Below are 19,437 nucleotides of genomic sequence, written 5' to 3'. Positions count from 1 at the left end.
AACAGACAAATTCCGACTATGTCCAGGAAATTCCGGACATATGGCAGCCCTAGACATACTCCTACCTGAGTCTGAACTAACATTACAAAACTTACTACTCTGGCATTGGCAGATTCAGGCATCAATTGCAGGTTGGGGGGGGATCAAGAGGGACATAGGACTGTTTGCAAACAGGCATCTTTAAAGGCCTTTGGCCCAGGTGGAAGCTGAATCACTGAGCAATGCCGCCTATCAATCACAAAGCAGTGACCTAGCCAGGAAAACGGCCAGGGGCTAGGGGATGAAGCAAGCAGAGTGACCATGACAGCAGGGGAGGGCTGTCAACATGTGAGGCCGCAGCCTTTCCTCAGGGTGCGTACAGGGAATTTTGCAGGAAGGACCTAATTCCTCCATTTATACAGAATGGAGAATGCAAGAAACTAGGTCATCTTAGAGAGACAGGGGTCCTAATGAATACTTATCCATCCATACTCATTATGCCCATAAGTCATTCACTGGGGTATGGGAAGCTGTAATGTTAGCTTCCTGGAAGCAGGGTCACTGCTGTTTACTGGGAGGGAGAGGGAAAGGGGCAAGGTGGCAGGGATACTGGTATGGTGCAGATCCAGTTCAGTGCACCCACACCTTAGGAGTCAACCCCTAGGCATCTAGGGGTCTTCCCCCCAATAAAATATTTAGGGGGCCAGGGAGCCCAAAGTTGATGGCCATCGCCATTCAAATGTTGTGCGTGCACCGTGTTATGTGATCAGTTATGTGGGCAGGGCTTACTTGGGCCAATTACTCAATATTTTATTCAAGTTTGCACCCCAACACACCCTCTGTTGTGGAGATTAGCCTGGGAAAAGGTGGGGAGAGGATGATGTACAATAAGATGACCATCGCAGAGGAAGGCCAGGATAAAAATATCAAATGCATTTCTCTGTTCATTCTTACTTTTGCTGCACAGAACATATGACATTCTGAACTGGAATCCAAACCAACGACAGCAGAAACTGCTTTGTATCATTTATGGGTTCCTAATCCCTGGTAGTCAAGTCACTATTGATTGAATCATCTCATCATCCCACAAATCGTATTGGAGCAGAAATGGTCCCTGTTCATCATATGGCTCACATCACTGAAACAATCCGTCTGATTTATACAGTACCTGCTGCTTGAACTATGTGGTTTATTGGAATATAAATAATGCTTACCTTTGGCTGTAGTCTTGTTATTTGACTTGTTTTCCTTATTATAATGCAGTCCCTACAAGGTGGATGATAATATATGAGGAATTTGGGGTTTGTTTTCTTTTTCAAATCTGATTCTTTATTTCCTGGGAAAGGGTTTCATGAAATAATCAACTGAATATGTCATAAACATTGTGACTAATGTGCCAGAATTCTTGGTGAAGTTCTGGAAGATGCATCATTATCTCTGTGCCGGACAATAATATATAACATTGAGTACTATCTCAGGCAAACTCATGACCAGGGAAAGACCAAAGTTTGCCAAAACGATGACACATGTTTCCTTTTTGGCTTTTTCAAGACGAGATGCTCCCTTTCTTTTGTCTACTTCATGCATGAGTCATATGTCCTTGTCTTGTAGTGTTTGGAAATGAAATTCTTTCTCTGCTTCCTCACTCAACCTTGGCTGACCCTATTACATTTACTGATGCTGCTTATAATTTATATAGGACTCCCAACTTGTAAAAACATCAGAGTGTCTTGTGGCACCTTAAAGATGTAACAAATTTATTACAACATAAGCTTTCATGGACTGCGGTCCACTTCACCGAATGGATCCAAGAAATCTCATGTCAGAGTATATTTGTCAGTTTTTAAGGTGCTGCAAGACTCTTGGGTGTTTTCACTTCAACAGACTAACATGGCTACCCCTCTGAAAATTAATATTCTTTCTCATGTTTGTCCTCACAACCCTTCGAAGCAGATCAAAATGGTATCCATGTAACAAAAAGAAATTGCAGCTGAGAAGTGTTGACTTTTAAAAGGCTAAACATAGGTAACATAAAGGACCCCTGGATGGTTAAAAGTCCAGTCAAAGGCAACTATGTGGTGTGGTGCTCATCTCGGTTCAGGCCGAGGGAGTCAGCGCTTGTCCGCAGGCAACTTTCCGGGTCATGTAGCCAACATGACTAAACCACTTCTGGCACAACGGAACACCGTGACAGAAACCAGAGTGGACAGAAATGCTGTTTATCTTCCTGCTGCAGCAGTACCTATTTATCTACTTGCACTGGTATGCTTTCAAACTGCTAGGTTGAGTTGATCAATGGTAGTACGAGGTGTATTTATGGTTTCTGTCACTCCTGGACTGAATAGATTTGTTCCCCTTGCTCTAAATAGAAACAATTTAGCTTTGGCCAAAGTCCGATACTGGAGAAGACTATGCTATTGCTCAGGAACACCCATTCTCAGAGATCTCTATCACTCACACTCTTTCAGAACCAGCTTTGCCTTCCCTTATCCAAGAAGACAGACTGGGGTAGGGTTACCAGGTGAATACAGGGTGTGGTCTGGTAGCTAGAAAGTTAGCAGGTCCCCAACCCACAAGACTGAGGCTACAATCCTATATATATTACCTGAGAGTAGGTCCTTGCTTAGCTTGTCTGACACCCAGGGCAGGAATATTGTTCTTGGCATGGCATCGCAAGGCTATCAGGCTAAATGCACAATAAGCATCATTGAGTACATTGGGACTTACTTCTGAGTAAATATGCAGAGGATTAGTGATGGGGGTGGATTGGGAAGGAAAGGTAATAAACAAAAACTAGATTAGGAGACATTTTACTGGTGAGAAACAACCACCACAGAAAATACCTTGTCCCTGGTACTCACCAACCAACAGTTTTCACTGGTGAGCCAGACAGCAGAGCTTTGGATGCAAATCTTAGAACTTGGGTTGGTACATATTGATGCATGCCGTTCTTCATATACCCTCATCCCAAACCATTTAGGACCTTCAAGAATATCCCTTCTTCTATTCTGCAAATAGGCAGTAAAGGTAAAGGGACCCCTGACCATTAGGTCCAGTCGTGGCTGACTCTGGGGTTGCGGCGCTCATCTCGCTTTATTGGCCAAGGGAGCTGGCGTACAGCTTCCGGGTCATGTGGCCAGCAGGACTAAGCCACTTCTGGCGAACCAGAGCAGCGCACGGAAACGCCGTTTACCTTCCTGCCAGAGTGGTACCTATTTATCTACTTGCACTTTGATATGCTTTCGAACTGCTAGGTTGGCAGGAGCTGGGACCGAGCAACAGGAGCTCACCCCGTCGCAGGGATTCGAACCGCCGACCTTCTGATCGGCAAGTCCTAGGCTCTGTGGTTTAACCCACAGCACCACCTGGGTCAAATTCACTCCCAGACAAATTTGCCCCCTAGAAGCAAAGCATTCCCAATGTGAAGAGCAGTGAATGAGGTATGTGACTTGTTGGGACCTCACTTTTGGAATGGCAGAGGACTTGGGCCAGTTTCCCTCCACTACCCATGGGGTGACTTTCTATTAGAGCTGCTTATTATTTGGGCTTATAACCAAAAATTGGGAGTTGAACCTTGCATTGCTTGTCAATAACTTATTACCAGGAAGATCCGAGAACAAAAGGTGCTAACTGAAAAACAGGCACAATCAACATGTTCTCAGTGATCAGGTCCAGTAACTCTTCAGACACTCAATTTCCCAATATAACCACCTATCCTTTTTAAAAAGTGTATAATTGTTGTGATATCCTCTGAACAGTGTCAAAAACTATTGTGACCACATCTCTCTGGAAAATTTCAAATCCAGTTTTATTTGAAATCACAGAGCCTGAACAGTCACAGGTGTGCATAATTGTACTGTTCTTTGAACTTCCAAGGCTCACAGGGATAGCCCAGCCATCAATCAAGAGGACAAATCCATGCTCTGAGATAGGAGTCCAAGACAAGAAACTACAAAGAAGTGTCCAAGGCACCAGGTGTACCTACAGGAGAGTTCCCAGGTCCCTGCTGATGCAAATATACATGCTTCTGCACACACCTGTATCCAGCTGCAACCTGGTACATCATGAGTGGACCTGAAGTGCAGCAAACCCTGCCCATACTTTACTTTGCAGACTTTGGTTTCTATAGAGCTAGGGAGACTGTGTGACGACTTTGTCCTTTTACTGGGGAGGTTCTAGAGAAGGTTTTGTTTCCCTGAGGACGGTGCAAGAGCTGCATCTCTCCCTTGGGTCCCTAGGTTATGGGCCATGACTAGATGTCAGGGACTGGACTGAATAGGAGGAATGGGAAATGAGCCCTTGGTCTGATCGGCTCCTCTCAGGAGTGGGAGGAGTGGGAAGTTCCTGCCCCCATCGTCTCCAGCAGTTTCAGGAGGAGAGGGAGACGGGGTGATGAACAGCTGAATGAGGGAATGCCTAGTTACAAGGTAGTGGGGGGGGAGTTAGAGAGCAGACAGCAGAGACCTCCCTTGAGAGTATGGGAGACCCTCCTAGTCCAAGGGCTCGCCGGTCCCTCTCCATTCAAGAACAGAGAATGCAGAGGGATGTGGCTCATGTGACTTCCCATAGGTTTCCAGGATGTTGTGGGAGATGGAAGAGAAGGGACTCGGAGTAGCTAATGTCTCCTATGCATGGAGACCTGGATCTTTTGTCTTGCAACCAGATGACTGAATAAAAAGTCATAAAGTACGAACTGTTTGTTCTTCTTGCTTCTGAGGCTACTGGGGGAGGACACTACGCCTGACACCACATCAACAAAATGCATCTATAGATACTTCAAATGTACAGTTGTAATTTCTTGAAATTAATTTATCATAACCTGAAAGATGCAATTGTCTTACATCATCATAAGAATGTAATGGATATTTTTTCTCCCTTCCCCCTCTGTATCTGTAGGAAAATTAGAAGAGATCTGCTAGATCAGGTCAAAGGCCTATCTAGTCCAAAATCCTGTTCCCCCAGGACAACCAGATCCCGGTAGGAATCATTCAAACCAGACCTGAGTGCAATAGTTCTCTCCTCACTTTTGTAATTCCAGGCAGATGGTATTCAGAAGCATAGTGCTTCTAACAGTGGAGACAGAACATGATCAGGTGTCTAGAAGTCATTGATAGCTATTTCCATTTGGTAGTTATTTTGCTTTGTTATTGCATGCTCCATCTACTCAGTAAGAAAAATGAGGCCTGTTTGTTTTTACCCATAAGATACATTTAGGGAACGATAAAATATGTGCCCAAATTCATTATAAGAGTTAGAAATCTGGAGGATACTACTCATTTATAAATAATTCCCAAAATCATTTTTTTAATGCTTTTAAAGAAAGCACATCCCTTTTCTTTGATAACTATACTAGAAAAAGTTTGGAGAAAGATGGATATACTGGATGAATTAAAATGGTAAATTTTGAATTTTCATTCATAAAGGACAATTAGAGATGCGGAGTGGAAAAGCTGCAGATTGTCAACAAATGATTCAATGGCTCCCTAACTGATCTACCTACTAAGACAGAAAAGCATTCACATATTTGTGCCTTTTATTTCCCCAGCATCATTTCCCCTAAAGAATAGTCATGACTAAATATATCTCGGATAGCCTGACTTCACAGAATAATATAAACTGCTCAGATGGAAATGACAAAGAAGAGTCCTTTTCCAATTGTCAAGTAGGACCTTTCAATCTACTTGCAGTGATTCTCTGATCCGTGTGGCATGATGAAGTCCATTATGTGGCAGTCCCTATGACATCATCCATTGTTCTGTAGCTTACAATAACTTAGGGTCAAACCACAGGTCATGTAGCTGACCTACTTTTGAGAAGACCAATGCTTTTAGCACATAAATTTGGTTGCTTGGCTGCCTGGCTGCTTGACCCATGATTGGCTCTACTATTTCCTAAAAGCAGCTGCAGGTGGGGGCTGATTTGGATCAGAGGCATGGCATGAAAGGGTTAACTTTTTCTTTCTACACTAAAATGATATCATATGCCAATATATGAAAGGCCTCCAGATACTATTGTGCAGTGTTATTTTTCTAGAGAAAAAGGTGCCAGAACTCAAAATGGACGCCTCCCCTGTTCTCATATAATGGCAATGGCACCCACCTGAGAGGTGCCAGACCAAGTTCTGGTGAGTTCTGGCTGAAAAAAGCCCTGCTATTGTGGCATTTGGACAGCCACTGTGAGAACAGATTGCTGGACTAGATGGGCCGTTGCTCTGATCCAACAGGACTCCTCTTATATTTTTATTGTCACTACAACTCCTACCACAGAAGCTTGTTGCCTTCATTGGCACCAGAACTGAGGTCTAGATCTCCCTTCTCCTCAGTCCATGCCAAACAAACCTGAAACCATTTCCTACGGGAATTAGAAACTGTGTTGATTCAGGCTTCTTATTAACATACTGGATGCAAGGGAAAATAATGCATTAAGACTGGAATATTTCCAGAGCAGAAATGGATGAGGTCCATGCTTCTAAACCGGCAATGCAGAAGTGGTAAAATGCATTCTGCTGAGTATCCTGATTTTGTTCATGTTTGAGTTATGAACAAAGGACCATTGCTGAAAACTACAGTTTTCAGATGGTTATTGGTACACAGGAAAGGTGGCAAAGCCTCCCCCCTCCCAATTTACAGATATGTGTGCTGTGGTATACTGGAAGGGCTGCTTCCACGTGTTCAGGAACCTTGAAAATGTAGAAGTTCCAATCCATGTGTAGTCTTTATGCTCCCAATCCATGCTCATTGTGTATAGATGAATACCTGCAAGTGGGTTGGGGGAAATACTTTTTAAAAATACAGCAGCCAAAATAAGGATAGTTAACTTTTGTGATAACTTTGGTGAGATGTAGTATAGCAACGTTGCAGAAAAGCTGGGAATTGATATTTCAGACCTGTTTTATAGTTCTGCAGTGACGGGAGACAAAAGTTTTCTTTTTTGTATGTGTGGCTCTTTTCAGAAGAACTCTTCAATATGCTATAAAAGCAAATGTGGTTCATGGCAATCATTTTAATGAATTTGCCATGGAGGGAAAAAAATGCAAAATCGCAAAGATGTCAAAACACTTTTGTGCGGTTGTTTGTTTAATTAAGTGTTGCCTTTTCAGAAGCTTTTCTCGATTAATGATCTGCACGAGGTGGGGGAGAGGAATAAATTTCAGCAAAAAGCTATGCAAATGAATGCCTGGCATTCACTGATTTCATTGCACTCAGTGGTAGAAGGGTAAAAAATGTCACAGTTTTTCCTTGTTTCTCACTGTCTTCTTATGGCAGTGAAGCTATGTCTGCCAGTGAACTGGAACTGATTTACAATGAAATTATTGTTTTAATATATAGATTGAAAGCTTGAAGTGCTCGTGCCTGACTTTTTCACAAGTTACTCTGAGCACTCCATCATAAATAAGGTCTTATGATTATATGCAGTATCCAATTATCTCCGCATTATGTGAACCAAAGAAAATGTCTCTACTGAAAGTTTCATGCATTCTGTTCATGAGCACTTGGATTGAGGAGAACTAAGGAAGACAATAATAGTCATTGTTATTGCTGATGTGTACATTTACCCAAAGGCCAAGGCAGCCAATGGCTTTGCAATGCTTGTTTTCTGAATTTCATGGGGCTCCTGCAATGGGTGATCTAGATCATTCATTGAAGAAAGGTATTTCAAAGATCACATACCTCTAAGTCTTATTCACATTCTACAATGAACACAGGTACAAGCTGTCTCTACACATGTGCAAGTGTTTGGGTGGAAAAGTGAACACTTGTTGAGTTATACAACTGTACAAATTGTACACAGTTGAACGGACTGCACACTCATTAAACATCGCATGTGAATAACTATGAGTGTATAGCTCAACTATTTGTGTACACAGATTATATGTGCACACTTGTTCTGACATATTTTTAAAGAGAATAAAGTAGATAAAGAGTTGATAAATGCCATGCAGCCTTATGATATTCTTATTGTCACATTATCCCTTAATTCAGCAGATCTTGACAAAGCCCAACTGAGCATTTCCCCCTGAAGGTTAATTTTAGAGAGCCCAGTGGTCTGAGTGGGGAAGTAAAGAGTAACAATATTAGTCTAAGCAATATAACACAAAACTCTTGCTACAAAATTTAAAAAGAGATTTTTTTACCAACTACCATGCAATAAGCTGTTAAATGTCTTGGGGTGGTCTTCATTATGATAAAAGTTGTTTCTTTTTAAGGATTAGAAATATCATTCTATTTCTATTTCTTAGATTAGTATGTGCAACCTATTTTTAAAAGCACATTTTCCAAGCAGCAAAACAGCTTCCTTTGGAACTAATATTAAAGTAGACGGCATATTGTGTTCTCGGTCCCTTTTGCTTTTTCCATGTGTATTATTAGCACCCAGCCTTTTGAGTTCAGAGGCTGAACAAAGTTTTTCAAAAGTTCAAGCAGTCACATTATGTTCCAGTGATCTGACCTGTTCTCTTATTCTCTTAGAATGGAATGTGGAACAGAAATTAGATACACGTCCTGGGAGCAATTTGGCATCTATATTTATTTCTTACAACTCTTAGCACAGATTTCACAGTGCATCAGCAATATCTCCGAAACACTGTGCTCTAAGCACAGCCACTGTGCTTTCCTCTTCTTAAGGGAAGAGACACTGTAGGCATGAAGATCTGTGAATGTGCTGGGGGGTGTTGTGTTGCTCAGTGGGCAGCAGGAGATAATGGCAGGTGATATGTTGTTGATAGCAGAGAGCCTGTTTTCTGGGAAATTGTGGTTGTCACACTGAAAACTTGAATGGATGGGTTAGATGTCAAAAAACCCTGGATGCACAATATAAAGGAGAAAGGGGAGCCAGTGCCTTTGAGTAGTTTTGCACAAGACAAATGGTCATAGGACTATATTTATCAGCTCATGTGGCCTGTTAGCATTGTCTGTGTCTTTCAATATGTCTCTAATATACACTGCACAAAATATCTCTTTCATTGCTATGGATGCAAACTAGGTGTGTGGGAAAAGAGCATGAGATATGCACATGGCATGTTTTATATGCAGCTGGTATTTGTAGTGATGTTGTGAAAGTGTGGTGTGCATGAGAGCTTTGTATGGTGCATGAGAAAACAATTTCTTAGTGCATGAGAGATACCTTCATGTCTTAATGTCCTGCAATGTTTGCATTTTCCAAACAGTTGCACCCTGACCTGATTGTGACCATTCTGTATTATTGGAGCATTTTAGCAAAGCTCTACTTAAGACTTCACTGGTACAGAATCAATGACTACATTACGGTGTAGATAATTTTGTATTTTTGTGTTTTGTTTTTATGTTTCTACTTTCTGTAATCTGACCCAAGCTTTGGGGAGAAATAAATCTCGGGGCTGAGTAGGAAACCTCCATAACTTTGTATAATCTGGCTATATTGTCTTCCATATTCTGAAGCAGGAATAAGACATATGTAGAGAACCAATACATTTTTCTCTAGGTCATGTAGCCTGGATATCCTGGTGGCATTCTTAATCCACCATTAATGCTTTTGTAAGACACAGCGTGCAGGAAACAATGATGATTTCACAAAAACAAACCCATAGCAAAGAACATTTAATCAGATAAAATGAGATACATTCCCCCAGGAAATGTAAGAAGGACAAGTGCCTTTAAATCTACTACATGAACTTTTCAAATTATTCTGGTACAACAATGCATAACAGCTAGGATGAACATTTGTGTAGTCAGCTAGCAAGGAAGATGAAAACGGCAGCAATTTTGCATGCAGTTGAGAATCCAGAAGGTAAGTCATTGTTCCAGCTGTCGGTGTGTGCTGAAAAAATGGAGAGGAATTATAAAGATGGGATCTGAGCTGCAACCATTTCAAAAGTTATGAACTGCTAACATATATTGAAACCTTGTTATAAACACAGCCACACAGATGGCTCAATAGCTACGCTGCAAATCATTCTCCATTAAAACCACAGAAATTCTGCTCCATATATTCCATCATGTATGCTCGGTGTCAGAGGCCACCAGGGGGCTCACTTAGTGCAGATACTTCTCCTTCTTTGGCGATCACTTGTAGCCGAGTAAGATTGTCTTCCATAAACATGGTTTTAACAGTGAGTCCGTAAGTGACTGTGGAGGCCAATTCTGGATCCGCGCGTCCTTCCACAGTGGGGACATAGGTTTCTGGCTGGGAGTTGATCATAGTGAGGGTTTGCCAAGCATGCCAAGCATTGCCAAGCATGTTTCTCCCTTTCGTTCTGTGTTTGAGCATCTTCAAAACCCATGACACCCATGACAATATGAGAACAGCCTTTGGTAAAGGCTGTTCTCATATTGAGCGCTCTTAGCCTAGGGTTTCCCAGTTGTTGGTGTTTATACTACAATTTTTTAGATTTGCCTTGAGAGAGTCTTTGAAACTCTTTTGTTAACCACCAGCATTATGCTTACCATTTTTAAGTTCAGAATAGAGTACTTGCTTTGGAAGACGATAATCAGGCATCTGCACAACATGACCAGTTCAATGAAGTTGATGTTGACGAATCATAGCTTCAACATTGGTGATCTTTGCTTCTTCCAGTACACTTGCATTAGTTAGCCTGTCTTCCCAGGTGATGTGTAAAATTTTTCGGAGACACCGTTGATGGAATCTTTCGAGGAGTTGGTGTTTATAAGTGGTCCACATTTCACAAGCATGGACTACAAGTATGAACTACATACTACAAGTTGGGTGAAGAGGAAGCCTTGAAATTAGGCCAGTTCAGTTTTGGGAGACTGAATAGGAGGGGGAAACAAGCTGTAATTTGGGTGCCAAACATGGAAGAAACAAACTTTAGGCTACTGAATGTGTGAGAAAAGAGATTTAGATGGGTCTCTGAGATTGCATGGGGAGATGTGGGAAGGACGCAAGACCCTCAGAGCTGGATCTCAGTGTCCAGGCTGAATGATGAGGGTGGAGATGCACCTTCAGGTATACAGGGCTAAGGTCGTTTAGGACATTAAAGTCAGCACCCACACTTTTAATTGTGCTTGGAAAGGTACTGGGAATCAATGTACTGTAGGTCTTTCAAGACTGGTGTTATATGGTCCTGGCATTTAGGGTTCTGGGACCTTATGGAGGATTCGGGGAACTCAAACCCCTTTCATATGGTCAGGGGTAATGAAACAATGGGGGGGGGACACTGAACCGCCCTGAGACCTCTGGGTATAGGGTAGTATATAAATTCAATATACAGAGAAATCAGAACATGTAGTGGAAAATACAGTGGACGCTCGGGTTGCGAACGTGATCCGTGCGGGAAGCACGTTCGCAACCCGCAGAGTCCGCAACCCACAGCACCGCGTCTGTGCATGCGCAGGTTGTGATTCGGCACTTCTGCGCATGCACAAAGCACAATTTAGCACTTCTGTGCATGCGCAAGAACTGAAACCCAGAAGTAACTCGTTCCAGTACTTCCGGGTTCGGCGTGGTGCGCAACCCAAAATTGCGCAACCCAAAGCATCTATAACCCGAGGTATGACTGTAATGTAATAAAATGCATTACGGGGGGAGTCAATATTATTTATGTGGGTTTTTAAAAATGTTTGAAATATTGTTATTGTTTCAAATGTTAAATTAACATGAAAATAAAAAAAGAAAATGTTGATTTCAGCTTCTTATTTTTTCCAATCTCTCTCTCTCTCTCTCACACACACACACACACACACGCACACACAATTTTTAAATACATGGAAACACAAAGAACAAAACAAAACATAACATATAGAGGAAACAACAATGACAAAAACAATAACCCCAGCCTCCAGGAGGAAACACTTGGGGAACAACTGAATCCAAAGAGCAAAAGATATACATCTATATAAATTAATAAGTATTGGAGTAACACAATTGGATTAGACACTATCCAAATACTCTCTTATTCCCTGGCTAGCATGGTTACAAAAACATTTCTATAAAAGCAAGAAATCACTATTATTATGCCAATAGGTAGCTGAATGCTGAAGGCGGTGGACGGCCATGACAAAACAAATAAAATCGTTTATTTTGTCCTCGGTCTATTCTATGTTTGGGTAGCCTTTTTTTCTAATGAAGCAATTTTCAACACTTTCACGGGTCTAAATCGACTCCTGTAACATCTCTCCAATTGGGGGCAATGATGGCTCTGACCGCTGACAGGAAATGGCTAATCCATTTCAGAGCAAAAATCTGGGCCAATAAGTAAGGTCAGGGTGCCCCGATTGCCCCATTATAGAACTGATTTCTTGAAACACTTGCCTCCAGAAGGCCTGCCAGTTCAGCACGTATGGAAGTATGCTCCAGCTGAATGGCACCCCTTCCAACACAATGGGGGGAAATATAGAGCATATCCACAACAACTTCCTAGGAATAAGACACCATTATGATCACTGCAGATGGTGACAGCAGCCACGAAATTAACAGACGCCTGCTTCTTGGGAGAAAAGCAACGACAAACCTAGACAGCATCTTAAAAAGCAGAGACATCACCTTGCCAACAAAGGTCCGTATAGTTAAAGCTCTGGTTTTCCCAGTAGTGATGTGGAAGTGGAAGGTTGATCGCCGAAGAATTGATGCTTTTGAATTATGGTGCAGGAGGAGACTCTTCAGAGTCCCATGGACTGCAAGAAGATCAAACCTCTCCATTCTTAAGGAAATCAGCCCTGAGTGCTCACTGGAAGGACAGATTGTGAATCTGAGGCTCCAGTACTTTGGCCACCTCATGAGAAGAGAAGACTCCCTGGAAAAGACCCTGATGTTGAGAAAGATGGAGGGCACAAGGAGAAGGGGACGACAGATGGACAAGATGGTTCTCGAAGCTACCAGCATGAGTTTGACCAAACTGCGGGAGGCAGTGGAAGACCGGAGTGCCTGGCGTGCTCTGGTCCAGGGGGACACGAAGAGTCCGACATGACTAAACGACTAAACAACAACAACAATGAATAGCTTCAAGTGAAAGCTCCTTAATGCTTGCAGAGTTGTTTCTGAAGGGTAGTTTGTGCTAAAAAAAATATTCCAATCTTCTAGCTCTGCTATAATATGGGTCTACTATAATGTCAAGCTTTCACTCCCACAAAGTTCTGAGATAGTCGCTTGACCCAGATGCTCTCTCCAAAATCCATTTATAAATCTGAGATCCTTGGCCCTGGAGGCACCAGCACTATTCAGGAGCTCTCTTTCAAACTGGGTCAGCTGCCGTGTCGCATTTTCTTTAATCCCAGGTTTTGAAAGGAAAGAATGTAGCTGCGCACATAAAAGCCAAGAAAGGTGAGTTCCTCCTAGCTTTTCTGTGATTGCTGCCTCTGTTATTAAATTATTATCCTTATAGAAATTACAGGCTTTTAGTCCTTTAGAGAGCCACATCTCGGCATCTGAGGGTCCGAGTCTGCCCCCCAAAGAAGGATTAAATGCAATTGGTACCATTGGTTATAATGCAGGAACATGAATCCTGGCTCTGTTTTTCCATGCCCAGAAACCCACCAAAGTAAACGGATTTCATACCCAATTGAATGGCTTTTCTGAGTTTAAATTCAGTTCTCCACATTTCACATCGATTTGTGATTTTTAAAAAAATATGCAGCCTGTATTGAGAATTTCTCATAATATACATATTTTTGTATACAGTTTTGTTTGTTTATTTTTATTACATAAAATTTATATACCACTTGATTGTTTTTTTAAAAAAATAATCAAAAACTTTCAAAGCAGTGTATGCATTTTGTACACTTTACTCGGCAGGAGAGCTGCATTGCAAAATTCATATATGTAAGTGTGAATTTGCAAGAATGGCTGTGTTTCAGTTCACATGTTTTGAAAGGTGCCAATTAGGTAAGTTCAAATATCAAAGCGAATATCTTACCCATCCCTTGATACAGGTCATTCTTTCGTTATGAATGTTGTAAAATGTATTTGCAAAAATCTGTCTTGTTTCCCCAGCCATGTGAACTTGCATATGAAATCCTTTGAAAATGCTATTTTACTAGACATTTTCAATCAATATATCCCTTCCAGATTGGTAGTTGGGTTCCTATTGAGGGTATCTCGTACCTATGGGACCGCCTCTCCTGGTATGCCCTACGGAGGCCCTTAAGGTCCATAAATAGCAACACCCTAGTAGTCCCGGGCCCTAAGGAAGTTAGATTAGCCTCAACCAGAGCCAGGGCCTTTTCAACTCTGGCTCCGGCCTGGTGGAACGCTCTGCCTCATGAGACCAGGGCCCTGCGGGATCTGATTTCTTTCCACAGCGCCTATAAGACAGAGTTGTTCCACCTGGCCTTTGGCTTAACATCAGTTTGATTCCCTCCCCCTCTTTCTTTTTCCTTTCTCCTCCTGTGAAGAGGCTGCATCCTAATGTTTTAATGTTGTATCTTAATCTTTTAAATTGTATTTTAATCAACTTGTTTTTATTATTGGTTGTTAGCCGCCCTGAGCCCGGTCTTGGCTGGGGAGGGCGGGGTATAAATTAATTATATTATTATTATTATTATTATTATTATTATTATCATTATTATCATTATTATCATTATTATCATTATTATCATTATTATCATTATTATCATTATTATCATTATTATCATTATTATTATTATTTGGTGAGCCAACATAAGAATGATAAAAGGTTGAGGACTGGAGTGATTGTTTTGTGGCATTATAGCAGTGAGCAAAGCTGTAGTGTAACTGTGTTTTTAATTTTTGTAAAAAAAACAAAAAACAGCAATCCTTTTTAACCAAGACAGAGACGGCGAGGTTGGAGAGCCACTATCTAATCATTAGGAGTAAATCAGCTCTCAGTGAGAAGAGGATGTGAACTGTGCACAAGAAATAATCTCTTTTGTGCTTTCTGCTAAAAAGCACTTGAATTAACAGAACCTTCATTCCCTTTGCCGTTTAATGCATGAAACAGTCCATCTTTTCTGTACCTGAGTATTTTTTAAATGGAGGGTGGGGATATTGGCTTTTATTCATTTTGGAAAGAGGTAAGCACACTTCTAGTGTGTGAAATGAAGATGCCACCACACAGGAAAATGAAAACCCCTCCAGAGCTTGAAAGAGAAATGGATTCCAGTCGCTTCCAAGCCAGATAATTCCACTGTTATTAATCACTGTCACCCTAGTGGTGGTTGCATGACGCGATGCGTTACTCAGTGCCAGAATACTGTTGCATTTTAATCTAAATGTTCTATCTCCAGATTGCATGGCACACTGGCCAGTTGAGAAAAATTATTGGTGGGCCTCGGGCCATCATGAGCAATTGGGCGTGCTTGTCTGAGGCCTGGTGTAACAATGTTTGTCTTCAATCCTCATACAGCCACTTGGGTATTATCATCTGCTTGCAAGCCAGATCAAGCTAAGCAGAAAATCAATGGCTGAACATGAAACCTGCGACGAACAGTGATGCAAGGTGAACATTCCTTGGATGGAGGAGGGGAATCAACCCAATTAATGTATCTGTTCTTTCACCATTTCCACCGCTAAGGCAAGAACACTCTGCTTCCACGTTTCTCCTGGCTCAGCACTTGCTAACCTCCTTTGCACAACATTTAATTAGTTCATTAGTTCTTCAGTGGTGCTCTTGCTGCTTTCTTAAGGGCCTTTAAAATAGTTATTCTCATGTCTCTTTTGAACTGTCTTTTCATTCAGTGAATAAATAAAACTTGGGTTTCATTGTTATTACTTGTATTTTCTTCTTCTTCTTCTTCTGGCCTGGGTCTATGTTCATGGGTTTTCCCATAGGGAAAGTGTCCAGAAGCTAGTTCAAAATTTGTCATGCATTTCTCTCATGTGACAGAATACCAGACCCTCCAAGTGTCTCCAAGTGTCCAGGGAAAGTCCTGGATTTACAGAAGCCATCCCAGTTTCTGATTTGATCCTAGAATGTCCCACTTTTCCTTAGGACATCCCTATTTTCATCAGAGAAATCTTGGAGGGTATGGAGTTATGTGACCCCCCCCCCCAGCCAACCTTTAGAAGACATCTGAAGGCAGCCTTGCATAAGGAAGTTTTTCAATGTTTAATGTTTTATTATGTTTTTATATATGTTGGAAGCTGCCCAGAGTGGCTGGTGCAATCCAGTCAGAAAGGCAGGGTATAAATAATAAAATAGTTGTTGTCGTTGTTATGGAATAGGACACCCCAATTTTCATTGTAGAGATGTTGGACATAAGTTGCCTGATTGTTTGGAAGCTCTTAGGAACATAGAAAGTTGCCTTCTGCGGGGTCAGGCTTGTCCATCAAAGTTCAGTTTTAGGCAGGTACTTTCCCCAGGTCTTCCTTGAGACATCTTCTGCATCAAAATTGCACAACATATGGAAAGATGACACCAGGTTCCTTGGCAACGTGCCCTCTGTTTGGCTCTCTCCTCATTGGAGGACCATAGCAGCAGAAGCAATGGCTCTTTAGGAGAACTCTGAATCAGTACCATTTCATTTACTGTAATGTCCTGGAGCAATTCTACATTGGGGGGTTGTAAGTCAATTCAGCCCTGAGTGCTCACTAGAAGGACAGATCCTGAAGCTGAAGCTCCAATACTTTGGCCACATCATGAGAAGAGAAGACTCCCTGGAAAAGACCCTGATGTTGAGAAAGATGGAGGGCACAAGGAGAAGGGAACGACAGAGGACAAGATGGTTGGATAGTGTTCTCGAAGCTACCAACATGAGTTTGACCAAACTGCGGGAGGCAGTGGAAGACAGGAGTGCTGGTGTGCTCTGGTCCATGGGGTCACAACTAAACAACAACAAAAGTCAATTCAAGGGCAGTTCCCAGCTACTCAGCATTGATTCAGAGTGCCAGAAATTTTTGATTAAAGAGGAGTCCAGGTTGGGTATTGGTGGGACCCTAGTAGCTGCCTGAGGGGGCTGTAGACTGATTCCAGACTGACTTGCACAAACAAGAGACTTCTAGCTCAGCCTTCTTCCTGGTGAACATGCACCTGAATTCAGAGTGGTATATTGCACGACAAAACTGTGCCACATCTGGAACAGAAGGTTTGAATTGGTTTTGACCGGGAAGATTAGAAGAATGGGATAATGAAAGAGAAGTGCCAATTAACAGTCCAGCGACAATTTTTTTGTCACTTTTGGTAAAGTGGCACAGCCGAATTACTGAAATGCGTTAGCCTGAAAGTAATGAAAATAAGCAGATAGTTAATACCTCTCTGGTGAACATGTGCATGTAACATCAGAGCTGCAAATCAGGCCTGAAGGTTCCAGCAGAATGCTAACTGAGAAAAATGAGTCTTTCATATGTGTGACCCAAAAAACCAAAACCCAACACACTAGCTCACAAAAATAATATGAGACTCGGCAATTCAAAAGCAAAGCCACACCAAAAAGCCCACAAACCAGCTGATATTTAGTAGAAATCTAGTTTAAAGTTCACAGCACAATTCCAACCATGTCTGCTCAGAAGTAAATCCAACTGACTACAACAGAGTTTACTTGCAGGGAAGTAGGGTTAGGATTGCAGTATGGGAAGGGATCCATAATAATAATTATTAAAACAAAAAGAGAGAGTCAAATAGAAGAAACTGAAGCTGCTATAATAGCATCTGTTTCTAACAGAGGCATTAATAGCAAGTATGTAGTGAAGGACTCAGAACTGCTGAACTAAGGGTTGCAAATAGCAGTGCTCTGGGAAGAGTGCTGAGTGAGCATTGATCAAAGCCTGTCTTTGATGCCTTTTCTAACCAATGTTTTACATTCACTTTTGACATTTCTCCCACAAAGACAATCCTCTCAAGAAAAGGGGGGGGGGCTGACATGCTTTTTAGCTCATCATTTATCCAAAGAGGCCCAGAAATAGCCTCCACCTACAATCCCACCATTGAGGTGGTGACAGATATGTAGAACGTTTTCATCTGCAAAGATTTCTTTTTCTTCTTCATTTAAACAACACCATCAGTATGCATAGTCCTCATACGTCGGGAGAAACTAGATAGGTCTCTGCACCCAATGACCTTACATCCTACTGCAGATCTGCAGAGAAAACAGCAGATGGAAGGACAAAGGTAGACAAGGGTTCACATGGATGAAGGCAGTTATGCAGAGTTAAAGCTTGTCGTGGTTAGGACTGGGGTTTAAGGGAATAAACTAAAGATCATGTAGGAAAAGCGAGTTTTAAAGTGGAATATGAACAAAGGGAGAGAGGCAGCGGTACCATGGATTTCATCAACAAAGCAATTCCCAAAAAATGAGGTGGGGAATGGGTGGAGATATGATAAGAAGTAACACAACTTTGGGTGGCAGAGTTGGGTGAACTGAGGTCGTAAGCAGAACTATAATGACAAGCAAAGGCTGAAAAATAGAAATTAGGGTAGAGCAGGGTAGGCTAGGCCAGGCTCAGTGATGTAAGCTATAGCAGGGCTGAATCAACAGGACCAGGAAGAAAACATGTAGTATTATTATGGGTTCCAATGCTACCTGGCAGTCAGGCATGATAATCCCTGATGCTCTGGAGACGGTGAGTACTCCTGGTTCTTGAATATCATGAGAAGGGAAATCAAACAAAAATCAAAAAATGCAAGGAAATCTTGGAACAATATAGAAGCTCCATAGTTCAAAAGCAACAAACCAGGGAGCACTGGCCATTGGTTTTAGACAAGGGCTTACAGTATATCTACCTGTGCCAACCACCCCAAGTTTTTTCTGTCACCCTCTGTCTTCCTGGTCTTCTGCATCCTACAGAAGCTATTGTTGTCTCCTACATGGAAACCAAAAGAGATTTAAATCACCTGCATTACTCCTTCCTTTCCACCATGCCTGCCCCCTCTGAACTGGCCAGGACTCAGCTCCCAGCTGTTCCCCATGACCTTCCTGGTACAGGGCTGGCTGGCTGCTTCTCCCTGTAGAAGAAAATACTGACCCCAAACCTACCTCTGTAAGGCTCTTGAGATCCCACATCTAAAATAAAACAAGATTTGTTCATTGTATTTATAAAACAGGATTTGTTCATTGTACAGTTGTACCTTGGTTTTCAAACAGTTTCATTCCCGAATGTTTTGGCTCCTGAATGTTGCAAACCCAGAAGTGACTGTTCCGGCTGTTTCCTGCAGCCAATCAGAAGCCGTGATTTGGTTTTTGAACGTTTTGAAAGACAAATGGACTTCCGGAACAGATTCTTCTCGACTTCCAAGGTACAACGGTATTTATAACAGTCACTGTAAAGTGAATTAATCCTCAAATCAGCAAGTTATGATCGATGTGAATAAGTAAAGAAGGTAAAGGGACCCCTGACCGTTAGGTCCAGTCGCGGATGACTCTGGGGTTGCAGCGCTCATCTCACTTTATTGGCCGAGGGAGCTGGCGTACAGCTTCTGGGTCATGTGGCCAGCATGACTAACGCCGTTTACCTTCCCACCAGAGCGGTACCTATTTATCTACTTGCACTTTAATGTGCTTTCGAAGTGCCAGGTTGGCAGAAGCAGGGACCGAGCAACGGGAGCTCACCCCGTCGCGGAGATTCGAACCGCCG

This window comes from Podarcis filfolensis (assembly GCF_964270895.1).
Source record: "Podarcis filfolensis genome assembly, chromosome: 11".
Lineage (NCBI taxonomy): Eukaryota > Metazoa > Chordata > Lepidosauria > Squamata > Lacertidae > Podarcis > Podarcis filfolensis.
The sequence above is the reverse complement of the archived record's forward strand: the minus strand, read 5'-3'. Positions refer to the sequence as shown.